Below are 16,497 nucleotides of genomic sequence, written 5' to 3' on the forward strand. Positions count from 1 at the left end.
TATACCACTCTGACATCCACGTCTCTTCTGATGTGCATTAAAAGCATCTTGTTATACCACTCTGACCTCCTTGTCTCTTGTAAGGGGCATTAAAACTGTCTTGTTAAGCTACTGGGACCTCCGCGAGTCTTCGAACAGGCACTGCATTTCTTCCTAATTTTTTTAAGCTTTTGTTTGCAAGGCATAAGCAAATACTATGGGAGACCTACTCCCCAATAATGGGACTTATGTTTGTAATATGCTGTACTGCATGGCTCTTGTAAGGGGCATTGCAAGTTCCTCATAATTTTTGGAAAGCCTTCCATTCACTGCTTAGGCTAACAGTGTACAAGAGACCCAGTTGCTATAAATGGAAAAAACGGTTTAGTTAAGGGCCTCTGACCTCCATGTCATTTCCAAGGGGCATTGGAGTGCCTCAAAATTTTTGGTAGGCATTGCACTCACTGTATGCCCTATAACTGTATAGCCAAACTGCTCCTTTTGTTACAGAAACTTATCCTACAAGACATATGTTGTTGACTGGCCTGATATTGATGTGAATGGTCCCTGTTCCTCCTGCTCTTTCTCCTTTGCCACTACCTCATCCATCATTTATCACCTGAAGCTTTGTTTTAACGGGAGTCATAGAGCTAGGATAGTAGCAGGAAAACATCCAGCAATCCTCGGAGGAGGTAGGATATGCGCCAAAAACGCTGACCACCTCAGGCCTAGCCACTACTACATACATGCACTTGCATTCCAAGAAAACAAAGCAGATGCTAACTTGTATCATCACCATCATGGTCCTCACCTTGGCACTCTCAACTCCCCTGATGGAGAAGCCAGGGCGCACCAGAGGAGTCTGGTTCTCTGGTGGTCTCATCCAAAGCTGCCCTAAAGCAGGCCGGGCTAAGAACAGTGTGTGTGGGGAAGTTGACAGGAGAAATAGGGGCAGCTGGGGACCGTTTATGGACACCCGGCAGCCCCCAGGCGGCTGGGGATCGTGTGTGGACTCCCGGCCACGGGGCAGCTGGGGACCGAATATGGACACCCGGCCGGCCCCTGGCGGACGGGGACCGAGTGTGGACACCCAGCCGCCGGGCGGCTGGGGACTGAGTATGGATTCCAGGCCGCCAACACAGCCATGACGTGGTGGCCAGATTCCGCCTCCACATGCCTAAAAGGCCCAAATTCTAGTGCAAGCAAGCAAGCAGTATGGTATTGCAGCCTGGGGGTGGGTGGGTGGCATACTTGCGCTTGCATTGCAAGGAATGGGAGAGGTGCAAGTGAACACTGCCCTGGGACAATGACTTGAACGGGGATAGTTGCATGTCTGCGACGACAGGTGCAGGGTGGGAGGCCTCTGCACATGTACCATGAACAGGGGTTTGGCATGCACACACTACAGCGGAATAGGCTGTCCTTCCCACTAAATGCACTGGGGAGGGCACAGGTAATGTTTTGGTGTACGCGCTTAACCAAATAGGGGCGGCATCATCATCATCATGCTCCTCACCTTGGCACTCTAAACTCCCCTGATGGAGAAGCCAGGGCCCACCAGAGGAGCCTGGTTCTCTGGTCGTCTCGTCCAATGCTGCTCTAAAGCAGGCCGGGCTGGGGACCGAGTATGGACACCCGGCCGCCCCCTGGCGGCTGGGGACCGAGTGCGGACACCCGGCCGCCGGGCGGCTGGGGACTGAGTATGGATTCCAGGCCGCAAACGCAGCCATGACGTGGTGGCCAGATTCCGCCTCCACATGCCTAAAAGGCCCAATTTCAAGTGCAAGCAAGCAGTATGGTTTTGCAGCCTGCGGGCGGGTGGGTGGCAGGCTGCATACTTGCGCTTGCATTGAAAGGAATGGGGGAGGTACAATTGAACAGTGCCCTGGGACGAGAACTTGCACGGGGATAGTTGCAAGTCTGCATCTTCTGATGCGGCAAGGATGACTTCTGATGGGCACACTTTTAGGCAGTGCCCTGGGTGTCAGAGATACTTCCAGGGGTCTTCCGCATGCTGTTCCCGTGTCTTTTCAGGACTGTATGCATGTGTCACACAGCACATGGCCAGATATGGTTGTAAAATGTTAAAATGACATTTCCCGGTGAATGCATTTGTCACGGTTGAAAGCAATACAAAAGTGCAAAAATGCATTAAAAATGCTACTCGTTAACATAGCCCAAGGTGTGGAGGAGTATTTTTTTGGGGGGGGTTATTTATTTTACAATATACACAAGTATTTACCCCGGAAAAGAAGTTCCTTAACATATTTCACAGGAAAGCAGTTTCAGTTTCATTTTTGAATGGTTTATTGTGAGCCCTTAAAAGTGGCTTAATACCTCTGACCATGTTGTTGACAGCAGTGACCTGGGTATCAGAAATGCTTCCTGGGGCGATCCCCATGCTGTCCCCATGTCATTTGAGCACTGTCACTATCGTTTTGGGCACTTGTTAGGCTTTTAAAAGACTGCCAGAGGTGCCGCACCAAAAATGCTAGGGTCTCCCATAGACTTACATTGGGCTCGTTGCTCGGGTCGAGCACCCGAGTATCACGGCGAGCTTGGCCCGAGCTTCGAGCACCAGAGCATTTTAGTGCTCGATCAACACTAGTCCTTACATTCTCAATAAATGCCCAAGTTTACATTGATATTTTGGACAGTTTTCTTATCCCATCATTTGAAAGGATGTTTGGGGATGATGACATCATTTTTCAAGATGATAATGAATCCTACCATAGAGCAAAAACTGTGAAGACATTCCTTGAAAGAAGACACATAAGGTCAATGTCATGGCCTGCAAATAGTCCGGTTCTCAATCCAATTGAAAATCTTTGGTAGAAGTTGAAGAAAATGGTCCATGACAAGGCTCCAACCTGCAAAGCTGATCTGGCAACAGCAATCAGAGAAAGTTGGAGCCAGATTGATGAAGAGTACTGTTTGTCACTCATTAACTCCATGCCTCAGAGACTGCAAGCTGTTATTAAAGCCACAGATGGTGCAACAAAATACTAGTGATGTATTGGAGTGTTCTTTTGTGTGTTTGTTTTTCATGATTCCATAATTTTTTTCCTCAGAATTGAGTGATTCCATAATTTTTTCCCTCTGCTTGGTCTAAAAAAAATTACCCTTACTGAGTACTAGAGATGAGCGTTGTTCTACTCGAACTGTTCGCCAATCTCAAATTCGAGCTGTTTTGGGCGGTGTTCGAGCCGGTCGGCGAACACGAACAATTTGAGAAAAATTCGGCTTTTCGAGGTTATGTTCGATAACTGTTCGTGCACCAAAATCATAACTGGATTTTTTCTCAGTAATGATGAAAATTAATGTTAATACGCAGTTTGAGTGTACAGCGGGGCGGGGGGAGGGGCAGGGGATGGATCTCTGCAGGAACAATGAAGATCTCCATTTTTTTTTCTCTTTCCCACATTTGCAGTGGGGAGGTGCAATCTGTCAGCCTATCAGCAGCGCACACACGGAGCGAAGTGCTTTTTTTCACACAAGCAAGGGCATGTGTGATTGGCAGTGTATGTCACATGTCCTTGCCCTATAAGACCAAGCCATTTTCCCCGTCGCCACCATTTTCTCACTGCTGCAGCTGCGTGTTAGACGGCACCGCTGTTGCTGTGTGCGCTATACCTTGTTAATTTCAAGCCAATTTTCGCACAAATATACAGATAGCTTGGGAGTAGGGAATAGTTGTGATTGCAGTCCTTTTAAGGACTAGGTTACAGCATTTCCTACGACTTTTATCAAGCAGGTCTGTGCTCTTAAATAGATAGATTGTGGGAGTAAAGACTAATTGTAATTGGAGTCCTTTTCAGGACTAGGTTACATCAGTTCCTATCAGTTTTTGCCAGGCAGGTCTGTGCCAGTGCTGTGCAAGTTTTTTTCACAGCATTTGGCTGAATCTAGCAAAGCTAATCCTTTTTGGCCTATTGCAGAGTGTGTTAGTCAGTGGAGTAGCCTATCTGTGTTGCAAGATATACCACCTGTGTATAGAATACCAATTTTTTTACTGCACCTAGTGAAGTAAAATCTTTTGGGCATAGCATCATTCTATTAGTCCATCTATACTGACCTCCATCAGGTTGCAAACTGAATATAATTTTTTTCTGCATCTAGCTCTGAAAAAATATTTGGGCTTCTAGCAGTGTGTGGGACTTGGTCTATTAGTCCATCTATACTGACCTCCATCAGGTTGCAAATTAAAAATAATTTTTTTCTGCATCTAGCTCTGAAAAAATATTTGGGCTTCTAGCAGTGTGTGGGACTTGGTCTATTAGTCCATCTATACTGACCTCCATCAGGTTGCAAATTAAAAATAATTTTTTTCTGCATCTAGCTCTGAAAAAATATTTGGGCTTCTAGCAGTGTGTGGGACTTGGTCTATTAGACCATCTATACTGACCTCCATCAGGTTGCAAATTAAAAATAATTTTTTTCTTCATTTAGCTCTGAAAAAATATTTTGGCTTCTAGCAGTGTGTGGGACTTGTTCTATTAGTCCTTCTATACTGACCTCCAGCAGGTTGCAAATTGAATATAATTTTTTTCTGCATCTAGCTCTGAAAAAATATTTGGGCTTCTAGCGGTGTGTGGGATTTGGTCTATTAGTCCATCTATACTGACCTCCATCAGGTTGCAAATTAAAAATAATTTTTTTCTGCATCTAGCTCTGAAAAAATATTTGGGCTTCTAGCAGTGTGTGGGACTTGGTCTATTAGTCCATCTATACTGACCTCCATCAGGTTGCAAATTAAAAATAATTTTTTTCTGCATCTAGCTCTGAAAAAATATTTGGGCTTCTAGCAGTGTGTGGGACTTGGTCTATTAGTCCATCTATACTGACCTCCATCAGGTTGCAAATTAAAAATAATTTTTTTCTGCATCTAGCTCTGAAAAAATATTTGGGCTTCTAGCAGTGTGTGGGACTTGGTCTATTAGTCCATCTATACTGACCTCCATCAGGTTGAAAATTAAAAATAATTTTTTTCTGCATCTAGCTCTGAAAAAATATTTGGGCTTCTAGCAGTGTGTGGGACTTGGTCTATTAGTCCATCTATACTGACCTCCATCAGGTTGCAAATTAAAAATAATTTTTTTCTGCATCTAGCTCTGAAAAAATATTTGGGCTTCTAGCAGTGTGTGGGACTTGGTCTATTAGTCCATCTATACTGACCTCCATCAGGTTGCAAATTAAAAATAATTTTTTTCTGCATCTAGCTCTGAAAAAATATTTGGGCTTCTAGCAGTGTGTGGGACTTGGTCTATTAGTCCATCTATACTGACCTCCATCAGGTTGCAAATTAAAAATAATTTTTTTCTGCATCTAGCTCTGAAAAAATATTTGGGCTTTTAGCAGTGTGTGGGACTTGGTCTATTAGTCCATCTATACTGACCTCCATCAGGTTGCAAATTGAATAAAAAAATTTTCTGCATCTAGCTCTGAAAAAATATTTGGGCTTCTAGCGGTGTGTGGGACTTGGTCTATTAGTCCATCTATACTGACCTCCATCAGGTTGCAAATTAAAAATAATTTTTTTCTGCATCTAACCCAGCCAATAGTTTTGGCCTAATACCACAGTTTGGCCACTCAGCTCTGCTCGGTTACCATCCATTGTTTTTTTGTGCAAACAACTCCAGAGTTGTGAATTAGTTAACCACCAAAATGAGTGGAAAAAGGCCTGCTGCTGGTGGAAAGGGGAATAGGCGTGTTGGGAAGGGGAAAAAAGGTTGTGTCCGTGGGGTAGGTGCAGAAGAAAGACCATCTTCCAGCCAAACTAAAATGTCTACTTCTTTTAGCGGACAATGTGATAAGATCCCTTTCTTACGGCCACGCCAATCGCTACAAATTCCAGATGAGGCACAAAAACAGCAGGTGCTTCAACGGATATCAAGTGCTCCTTTAAGTGGGCTCTCCTCCACATCAACTTCAACATCACAAATACTCCAGTCCTCAAAGGTGTCACCCAAATCGCACTTGCTTCCTCACAGCTCCCAAATCTCCAGCTGCCCGTCTGAGTATGAGGTAGAACAGATGGTTGAGTCTGCAGAGCTGTTTACTCATACTATAGCCTGGGAATCAGAGGTCGACTCCAGCGCTTCTGTGAATCCAGACGAGGAAATGATCTGCACTGATGCCCAGAATCTTTATGAGTCGGATCCAGGACCAGACGCAGAAGGTTCTGACCATAATGTAGACCCTCATTCCCAAACTGTAACTCCTGTTGGTGGAGACAATGAGGAAGACGATGATAAGACTCAAATACCTGATTGGAGCGACAACTTTAGTTTTTTGTCAGGGCAGGAACAGGTTGGCTCTGAGGACGACGGGTGTGATAACGCACAGGGTGATGATGATGAGGTCGGAGATCCCACTTACTGTCAACCCACAGTCAGCCAAGAGATGAGGTCAGCAGAGGAGGTGGAGGAAGATGCTAGTGACGACGAGGTCAGGTTGCGCCTTCCTGGACAGAGACGTAGTACTGGAAGCACGTCAACAACTGCATCCTCAAACACAACTCTGCCTCTCACCACAAGTCGTGGTGGCTCTTCAGGTCGCATGGGTGCTAAGCCTTGCATAGCCTGGGCATTTTTTCAGATCGATAAAGATGACCCAACTCGTGTTATCTGTAACATTTGTCAGCAAAAGCTAAGTAGAGGCCAAAAAATACATAGTTTGAGTACTTCATGCATGAACCGGCACATGGACATGAAGCATAAGTTGCAGTGGGAAGCTCAGTGTGCTACAATGCGGCCTAGCCGGCCGGGCCAACCACCGTCTGCCATATCTTATGCATCCGCGGCCTCTTCATCCTCTGTGACTGGGGGGACAGCAGTCACACCTGTTTTGGGGCGCAGACCTGCCACCTCTTTACCCGCAACAGCCAGCGTGATTGGCAGGTCATCATTTTCTTTGGAGGTGGTAACACCAGCTGGTCTTGAGCGCTGTCCGACATCGATAGCACCACCTTTGGATCAAGGCAACCTAACATGTCCGCCTGCATCTTCCTCACAGACCGGCAGTTTGCCGGGGACACCCTTATCAACCCCGTCTAAGCACAATAGCCAGCCCTCGGTCCCTCAGATGTGGACAAGTAAAAGACCATTTCCTCCTAGCCATGAGAAAGCTAAGAGGTTGAATTTCACCATCTGCAAGCTCTTGGCTACAGAAATGCTGCCTTTCCGCCTGGTGGACACAGAGGATTTTCGAGACCTTATGTCCGTCGCAGTGCCCCAGTACCAGATGCCCAGTCGGCACTACTTCTCAAAGAAAGGTGTGCCTGCGCTCCACCAGCATGTCGCACACAACATCACCGCTTCTTTGAGAAACTCTGTGTGTGACAGGTTGCATTTCACCACAGACACTTGGACGAGTAGGCATGGACAGGGGCGTTACATGTCGCTGACTGGGCACTGGGTAACTATGGTGACAGCAGGACAAGGGGCTGCTGTCCAAGTCTTGCCGTCCCCACGAGTTGTGCGTCAATCCTCTTTATGTCAAAGTTCCTCCACTGCTTCTGCCTCCTCAACCTCCTCTCGGTCTTCCACCTGCACCCAAAGCCTGTCTGGTCATGCCACAAGCTTTCTAACTGCGCAGAAGGGATCCTGCACACCTCCTTACTCTGCTGGCAGTAGGGCTCAACGTCATCAGGCGGTTTTTACATTGAAATGTCTGGGAAATGTGAGTCACACAGCTGAGGAGTTGTGGTCAGCTCTGGAGAACCAATTTCATGAATGGTTGTCTCCACTGGACCAGAAACCAGGGAAGGCCGTGTGCGACAATGCTGCAAACCTGGGTGCGGCCCTTCGCCGGGGCAATGTCACACACGTGCCTTGTATGGCTCACGTGTTGAACCTGGTTGTCCAGCAATTTTTAGCCCACTATCCCAGACTAGATGGCCTTCTGCAGAGGGCACGGTCGCTGTGTGCTCACTTCCGCCGTTCGCATCCCGCAGCTCAGCGACTTACATCTCTACAGAAGTCGTTGGGCCTGCCACTTCACCGGCTAAAATGCGATGTGCCTACCCGGTGGAATTCAACTCTGCACATGTTGCAGCGACTGTGGCAGCACCGACAAGCCCTGGTGCAATACGTTCTGACGTATAGCCTGGGCCAACGAGATTCAGAGGTGGGGCAAATCACGCTGGAGGAGTGGTCTCAGATCAGGGACCTATGCACCCTTCTGCACAGTTTTGAAATGGCGACGAAGATGTTTAGTGCTGACGATGCCATTATCAGCATGACTATTCCGGTGATTTACATGCTGGAGCACATGTTAAACAGAATTCAGAGTCAGGTGGTGGCACAAGAGGAGGTGGAGGAAGTAGAGGAGGAGGAGTTGTATGCGGAAGGGCTAACATCTGCAAGGTCCAGACGGTCGGCAGCACCAAGGCGGCAGGCATGTGAGGGTGGGGGAGATGATTTTACCAGGGCGCATGGTAGCAGCCAAACTAGTGAGGAAGGTGCAGGAGCCCAGGAAGAAGTGGAGGACGAACTGATGGAAGACTCATCAGATGAGGGAGACCTTGATCACATTTCTGTTGTGCGAGGTTGGGGGGAGAGGACAGAGGAAGGAAGCATGATTGTTACCTCGCCACCAACACAACAGGGACTTGGTGCTCCTGGATGCGCAACACACATGAGTGCCTTCTTGCTGCACTACCTGCAACATGACCCTCGAATTGTGAGAATTAGAAATAATCCTGACTACTGGGTTGCCACACTGTTAGATCCCCGGTACAAAAGTAAATTTGCAGAAATTATTCCTGCCATAGAAAGGGATGCACGCATGCAGGAGTATCAGCAGAGACTGTTGCAGAATCTTACATGTGCTTTTCCACAAAATACCAGTGGTGCACGTAGTGAATCTCACAGTTCCAACTTGCCAACCGTGGGACCGTCAAGTGTTCAGCACTCAAACCGTAACAGAACCACAGTATCTGCTGGTAACATCAATTTTGCGGAATCATTTCACCACTTTTTTAGCCCATCCTTTGCAAGGCCACAGGAGACAAGAAGTCTGACACATAGTCAACGCCTAGAGACGATGGTACAGGAGTATCTCCAAGTAAACATTGAAGCCACGACTGTGTCACTGGACCCTTGCTCTTTTTGGGCTTCCAATCTGGATAAATGGCCGGAGCTAGCCACTTACGCCTTGGAGATCTTGTCATGCCCCGCAGCCAGCGTTCTGTCTGAACGTGTGTTCAGCGCTGCTGGTGGTGTGCTGACAGATAAGCGCACGCGGCTCTCCACTGATAATGTAGACAGACTCACGTTCATAAAGATGAACAAATCATGGATCCGAAACGACTTTTCTACCCCTGTGTCATCCTGGGGAGAGTAAAAGCTTGATGATTGGTTAAAATCACCCTACCAACCGTTTTAAGCTTTCAAATTACTAATCATGTTTATCTGTATCTTGACTGGAAAATAATTTGGGCTTTGTAGCAGTGTGCAGCACTGATCCTATTAGGCCATCTATAATAAGCTTCACCAGATTTAAAATTAAAAATAATTTTTAGCTGCATCTAGCCCGGAAAATAATTTTGGGGCTCCGAGATGCGCAAGACACATAAGTGCCTTCTTGCTGCACTACCTGCAGCATGACCCTCATATTGTCAGAATTCGAAGTAATCATGACTACTGGGTTGCCACACTCTTAGATCCCCCAAACTTTTCGATCAACCTTTTCATTTTAATAAAGACCAAAAAAATGGTCATTTTTGAAATTATAAGCATTAGCAGGTTGTTAGAAACTGAAATCAAACAGTTTTCAACTCAAAACTTTATTCTAGGTGATGTTACATTTTCACATAGGACCCCTTGTTCGAAAGGAGCTTCTGAACTCTCTCGTCCATTGAATTTGTCAGGTTTTGGATGGTTTCTGCTTCAATTGTTTTGCATGAGGACAGAATACCCTCCCAGAGCTGTTGCTTAGATGTGAACTGCCTCCCGCCATCATAGACACTCCTTTTAATGATGCTCCAAAGGTTCTGAATGGGGTAGAGGTCAGGGGAGCATGGGGGTCACACCATAAGTTTGTCCCCTTTTATGCCCATATCAGCCAGAGATGCAGATGTTTTATGTGCAGCATGAGATGGTGCATTATCATGCAGAAAAATGATCTTGCTGTGAAATACACGGTTCTTCTTCTTGAACCATGGCAGGAAGTGCTGTTTGAGAAAATCCACATACATTATGGAGTTCATCTTTAGCGCCTTCAGGGATCCTAAAGGGGCCGACAATCTCTCTCCCCATGATTCCAGCCCAAAACATTACTCCACCTCCTCCTTGTTGGCGCTGTAGCCGTGTTTGCGTGGGGTGTCCATCAACCAGCCATCCTCCACTCCATTCATCTGGACCATCGAGCGCTGCACGGCACTCATCCGTGAACAAAACAGTTTTGAAATCAGTCTTCATGTAATGTTTGGCCCACTGGAGCCGTTTCTGCTTGTGTGAAGTGGATAGAGGAGGTCGACAGGATGGCGTATGCACAGCTGCAAACCTCTGAAGGACCCTGCATCTTGTTGTTCGGGGGACGTTGGAGGCACAAGCAGCTTCAAAACTTGTCTGCTGCTATGACAAGGCTTTTTTGCCGCTGCTCTTTCAACCTGACGTAATTGCCTGTAGGAAAGAGTCCTCAATTTGCCCTTATCAGCACGCACACGTGTGTACTGTGAATCAGCTACATACTTCTTGATTGCCAAGACACTTCATCCTGATCATCGCACAATGTTGATTGTAGTCATGCCTTGACCTAAACACTCCACAATTTGTTGCTTCTCAGCAGCCGACACATCCTTTTTCTTTCCCATTTTGGCAGAAAATGTAGGCTGCTTAATAATGTGAGAGAGCCTTCTTAAGTAGTCTTGCCTTTCATTGGACACACCTGCCAAACTAATTAGCACAGGTGTCTGCAATTGCTTACAGTGATATAAAGAGCCCTGACACACATCACCATCAATGAGTTTAACTGACAAACAAACAAATTCTTCCCTTATCACTCCTAAACACTTTTTGCATAATAATTTGGAACGCGGTGTACATGTGCTTTTCCACAAAACACCAGTGGTTCACGTAGTGAATCTTACAGTTCTAACTTGCCAACTGTGGTCTGTATGGAATTGTTCAATAAAGGGCCCAAAATTAAGATAACATAGATGGGAGAGGTCTCTATGAATAGGAATTCCTAAGTATTTGATACCCTGTGAGGGCCAGGCAAAGGGAAAGTTGGACTGGATGGAATCCTATATGGATTTAGGGAGGGAGACATCGAGGGCCTCAGACTTCGCTGCATTGATTTTAAAATTTTACCATGTAACAAAGTGATCTATTTCAGCCATAACAGCAGGGATGGATATATGTGATTGAGTGATATATACTAGGACATCATCAGCAAATAGAGAGCACTTGTACTCGGTGCCTCCCACCTCAATCCACCTAATATTGGGGTTATGGCGAATTGATGAGAGCAGGTGCTCCGTCACTAGGATGTATAAGAGAGGGGACAGAGGACATCCCTGCCTTGTCCCATTGGTGATTGTGAAAGGTGATGAAAATGTTCTGACGCACCCCCTGGGCCTTGGGACACCCGGAGCCGGACCCTTTTTGGTGGATGCTGGTGGTTGTAGTCTTCGTGGCGGCGATCCGGTTCCGTGGCTCAGGGCGGTCAAACCAGTGGCGGAACTATTTATGTGGTTTTGATGTTTAAATGTCCGACTACGCCACCCGTGGATTGCGGTCAGAGTGAACCGCCGCTACAGGGCAGACCGCTAAGGCTGGTGTTGTGGGTGCAGCAGAGCGTAGCATAACTCCCCACGGGAGGAGTATAGCCTCAGGGCAGTGTATGCGGAGGATGAGGGTGATGGTGCAGGGCAGCAGCAGTAATGACACGGAGTCAGTGATGCAGTTCAGGGCCTTTACTCACAGTTCTTATTATCCAGACCACGTCTGCAGGTAACGGCTGCCCACGTCGTACTGTGCTCACCAGGTGAGGGGCTCAGACAACTCCCAGATAACTTTGGAGCGCTTCACAGGACCCCCTTTGTGTGTCCTTTGTCTGGCCTTTCTTACCAACACTTCTGTCCGGCTGCCTCGGGCCTCCTCTTGGTAAACTTGGCGCCAGTTTCCCTGACCCTATGTGGTGCCTTCCTAGCGGGTGGAGCAAGGGGCTGCGCCACATAAAATGTCAGAGCCTCCGGTTTCTAGCTGAGGGTCGTTTCCTGCCTCCACTAGTTCGGGGACCGGTCTACCCCTTTGGCCTGACCCCTCCACGCAGGTGGATTCGGGCGTGCGGTGGCGACTCGCCCGTCCGCACCCCTGGGATCCCTTCATTCCTCGTTCCTGGAGCCTTCTCCGCTCCTCTTCCTTCCTTCTCCCTCTTGCAGGCCTGGGCCTCTGTTACTAGGCCCGCCTCCAGAGCAGAGCTCATGCAGAGCCCCTGCTCCCTGCCACTTCTGCTCAGACTTCTCTACACTGAACTAAGATGGTGCCCACCTTTTATACTCCCTTCTCAATGCACCCAGGAACTGCTTCCTCCCTGCTCCTGCACTGCAGGGTTCCCCTTCCTCAGTGTTCCCTCCCCCCACTCCAGCCAGGGACAGGGACTGTCGTGCCCATCTCAGGGGCATATTGGTCGCCCTGCCCCACGGCAATGTGGTGTAATGCATGCAGGTGTCGGGTCCTGATCCACACTCCATCCTTATCTGAGAGTGAGATATCACACCTCTGGGTGAGGTGTAATACGTCTGTAGCAACCGAGCCCTCGGTGCTACAGTTCCATTTATCTTCAGCCTAGGTGACGTATTGTGATACAGGGCCGTGATTTTGGCTATAAAAGGGTCCCCTAGACCCCTACCCCAAGCTTTTTAAGAGAATCATATATGGCGTGCCAGGAGACTCTATGGAATGCTTTCTCAGCATCCAACGAGAGTATCTACTTACAAATTTTTAACTGCATCTAGCCCAGGAAATACTTTGTGCCTAGTAGCAGTGTCTGCTAGTCAGCGGATTATCCCGGCTGTTAAGCAAGCTACACCACCTGTAGTTTGGACACTTAATTTTTTCAAAGGAAATGCTTCGGGACCACGGGATACTCAGTGAAGAGCATCAGGAGGCACCCCAAGGCATAGGGGCTGGGACTGGCACTAGGATGCCTTGCGGTGGACAGCCGAGCTCGATCCTTATAAAAGCTTTTTAACTGCAGCAGCTTTAGTGGACGCTACTGGAGCTGGAATTACGCGGCTGCTGGCATGAGACTTGCCCTCCAATAGATCCTTGTAAATGGATTTAAAGTGTATTCATTCAAATTAGAGGGACAATTTAAATTAAAAAGCTTAGAGCTGCCTCCACCACAGGGGGGCTCTCTCGACCCACCAGCGGACAGGCACCAGTATTGGGAGAGGGGGGCTGGCCGTCAGGGTTCACCGCGGCTCTGGCACAAACCCGGCGACACGGAGGTGGCACGGGCAGGAGCGGACTGGCCGTCTCGGCTTCTCACTTTTTGGATTTTAGAAGGGCATGACATGCCTATATCTGTGTCTCCCCCTCCTTTTACTCCTCCACCTCTTTTCTTTTCGCATGACTATATGTACTTGTCACTTTTCCATGTGTTAGTTGTGTCTTCTGAGCAGTTTGTCAGCTTTTGGACACCTTTGAAGGTGTTTTCTATGTGTTTCTATGTGTTTTTGTTTGCCTGCCATTGGTTTTAACGGTGTTCGAAGGTGTTCGACGAACAGTTCGACGAACAGTTCGGCGAACACACGGGTGTTCGACGAACCGAACCGAACTCGAACACTACGGGGGTGGCTCAACACTACTGAGTACCACATTTTTAATCTTGATTTCTTTTTGTGTTTCTTAAAGCCCTACAGTTGCCATTTGAAATGACTTTAGTTTTGTGCCATGTCTGTGATCTGCTTTTTTTCAACAACATTAAACAACTGAATGAACATCCTCCAAGCCCGGTGATTCCATAATTTTTGCCAGGGGCTGTACGTTTTTTTGCAGTGGCCCTGTGTACAGGAGAACACTAATTGTTGCACTTTCCTATTTAGGAACAAAAGTTTTCCTAATCTATAATACTTTAATAGGCAACAATATGACAATATTTTTTTCTCAATTAGATAAATAGGGAAGTGCGGCTATCTTTACTTTATATCACTGGAAAGAAACATGTAACTACAAACACAGTGAAACAAATACATTGGCTTATAAACTTAAAACTTAGTGCATCAGACTTGGTTGAATTCAATTGTTTTCTCCAATATTATAAGCCGATGATCCAACTCTAACCACTGAGCTCTAATGCCGTCCTACTCAATGTTGACTGTGGGACAATCACTTTAATCACTTTCCCATTTCTTTCAGTGATCTGTTACAGGATAAAGAAGGAAAAGTGAGATCAGCCCTTCAACATGTTGTGAAATGTGACCTAGAGAAAGAAAATATGATGGATCCGATTGTCTTACCACCAGCAGATTGTATCATCTGTGCTTGGCTCCTAGATTATATCTGCAAAGATCAAGATGATTTCATGAGATACCTAAGGAAGTTTTCAAAGTTGCTGAAACCTGAAGGACACATTATAAGAATTGGGTGTTTAGGTGTAACATATTACACAATCGGGAAAAACAAGTTCCATGCTTTTAATTATAATGAGGAAATTGCCAGGAAAGCTCTAGTTGGAGAAGGTTTTATCATTGACCGCTGTGAAGTTAAAAAGAGAACGGCTGTGAGTGACCTTACTGACTATAAAGAGGTCATATTCATTGCAGCTCACAAACAGAAGTAGCTCTGAGATGACACAATAGTAGTGTCCTCCTCATCAAATGTTATATGTAAAGCTAAATCCTATTAATATCCTTGAAGAAAATCTATCACCAGATCAAAAGTGACTAGATTTTGCATTTATTTTATTCCCTCTGTTCTCCGTAGCATGGTGATTATGATCTTTTAAAATCCACCATACAATTCCAGAGATATAGACCTTTTTATTCAATGCTAATTTTTATGCTCCTTTAGGGGGTTTCGCTCACAGATTCCTCTGGGGTTGTGTCTTAAGGTTGCTCAAGATTATTAACCAGTATGCACCGTGACTTTGTTAAAGTCCAGAAAATTTAGTCCTAAATATTAGTGCCCATATTTATGGAACCTAGTGACAGAATAAAAACCAAATAACATGGGAATAATAGAAGAACATATATAGGTCCTCGTTAATTAGTGTCTAGTGCAGGATACAAGTGTATAAAAATATATTTCCTCTGGTTTTATTACAGTTTTGTGGACTATGAATTAGAGGGAGAATAAACTTTTTTGGTGAATAAAACTGATGATGATCCATTCGCACTTGTATCTTCCATGCAGGCGTTGGATGTTTAGTATTATAGGTGCAAACAATAAAGTCGTTGTAAGTCGACAAATGTCCTATATATAGTGATGAGCGAGCATGTTCGCTACTGCTCGGTGCTCGCCCGAGTATCTCACTGCTCGAGATGATCGGCGCTCGCCAAGTATTTCCGTGGTTGCTCGGCGAGAGCTCGGGTCTCCTCCCTGCATGTTTGACACTATTTAGAATGCCAATGAACATGCAGGGATTGCCTGCCACTCACTGTAATGTGGTAGCCATGTTGGTTGTGGGATTACAGCGATTGGCTGGCCGCACAGCGCCATCAGGTTTATATCAGACCTGGCGCCGCCATGCTCATCACAGTCACACCAGAATCAGACAGTGTAGGGAGAGCTGCTCCTGAGCTAGGAAGAGATTTGCTTGTTTCTAGTTAGTATAGGTGTACAAAACTATATTAGAGACACATATCCATCTCAACAAACAGTCCTTCTGAGGACTAATCCATCTGCAGAGATATCAGGCAGGCAGTGTATATAGGCAGGCAGCCAGGGTATATAGCAGACTGCAGTGCATATAGCACAAGAGACTTAATTCCAGGTCTGTCTGCTGCTGCTGTTAGACATTTCTAGAAGTAGGCCCAGGTCTCAAGGGCCAGGAACACTTTTTTTTGGATCTAATCCTCATTATTTGCTTAAAAGCAATCCAGAGAACACAGTTTTTCTGCACCATTTGCTTGCCAGGTCCTTTCCATATTACAGCGCTTGAAATCCAGCTATTTAAAACAGTGGTTTGTCCGTCACATGGATATAATTGCGCTGAAAATATTGCCATTTCTGGCCTCCATTAAAAAAAAATATCAGTGCATCAGTGAAGCAATTGACACCAGTTTGCTGTTCTAAATACTTACCTACAGGCCAGGTATTTAAAACTGTGGTTTGACCATCACACGGATCACATATAAGTTCGCTCCAAATTCAGTCATTTGTAGTTAGTGTGGAACATATTGTCCTCCATTTAAAATGGGCTAGGCACGTGGCAAGGGACGGGGAGCTGGACGTGATGGTGATGATGGTACATGCAGAGACCGGGGCCGTGGGCAAGCTGAAATTGTGCCACAATTAACACCCACATCTTCTCGCTCGACCTTCCTGTCCCAATTAATAGGGGACC

At 46.4% G+C, this 16,497-nt stretch overlaps 1 pseudogene; it reads left to right on the forward strand.

Moving 5' to 3' along the window:
- Positions 1-15,367, forward strand: part of LOC141171638 (indolethylamine N-methyltransferase-like) — a 29,458-nt pseudogene extending 14,091 nt beyond the window's left edge.
- Positions 15,368-16,497: the final 1,130 nt, after the last annotated feature.

Source organism: Phyllobates terribilis, unplaced genomic scaffold (assembly GCF_046119375.1).
Source record: "Phyllobates terribilis strain yellow unplaced genomic scaffold, ASM4611937v1 Scaffold_12__6_contigs__length_324123572, whole genome shotgun sequence".
Classification (NCBI taxonomy): domain Eukaryota; kingdom Metazoa; phylum Chordata; class Amphibia; order Anura; family Dendrobatidae; genus Phyllobates; species Phyllobates terribilis.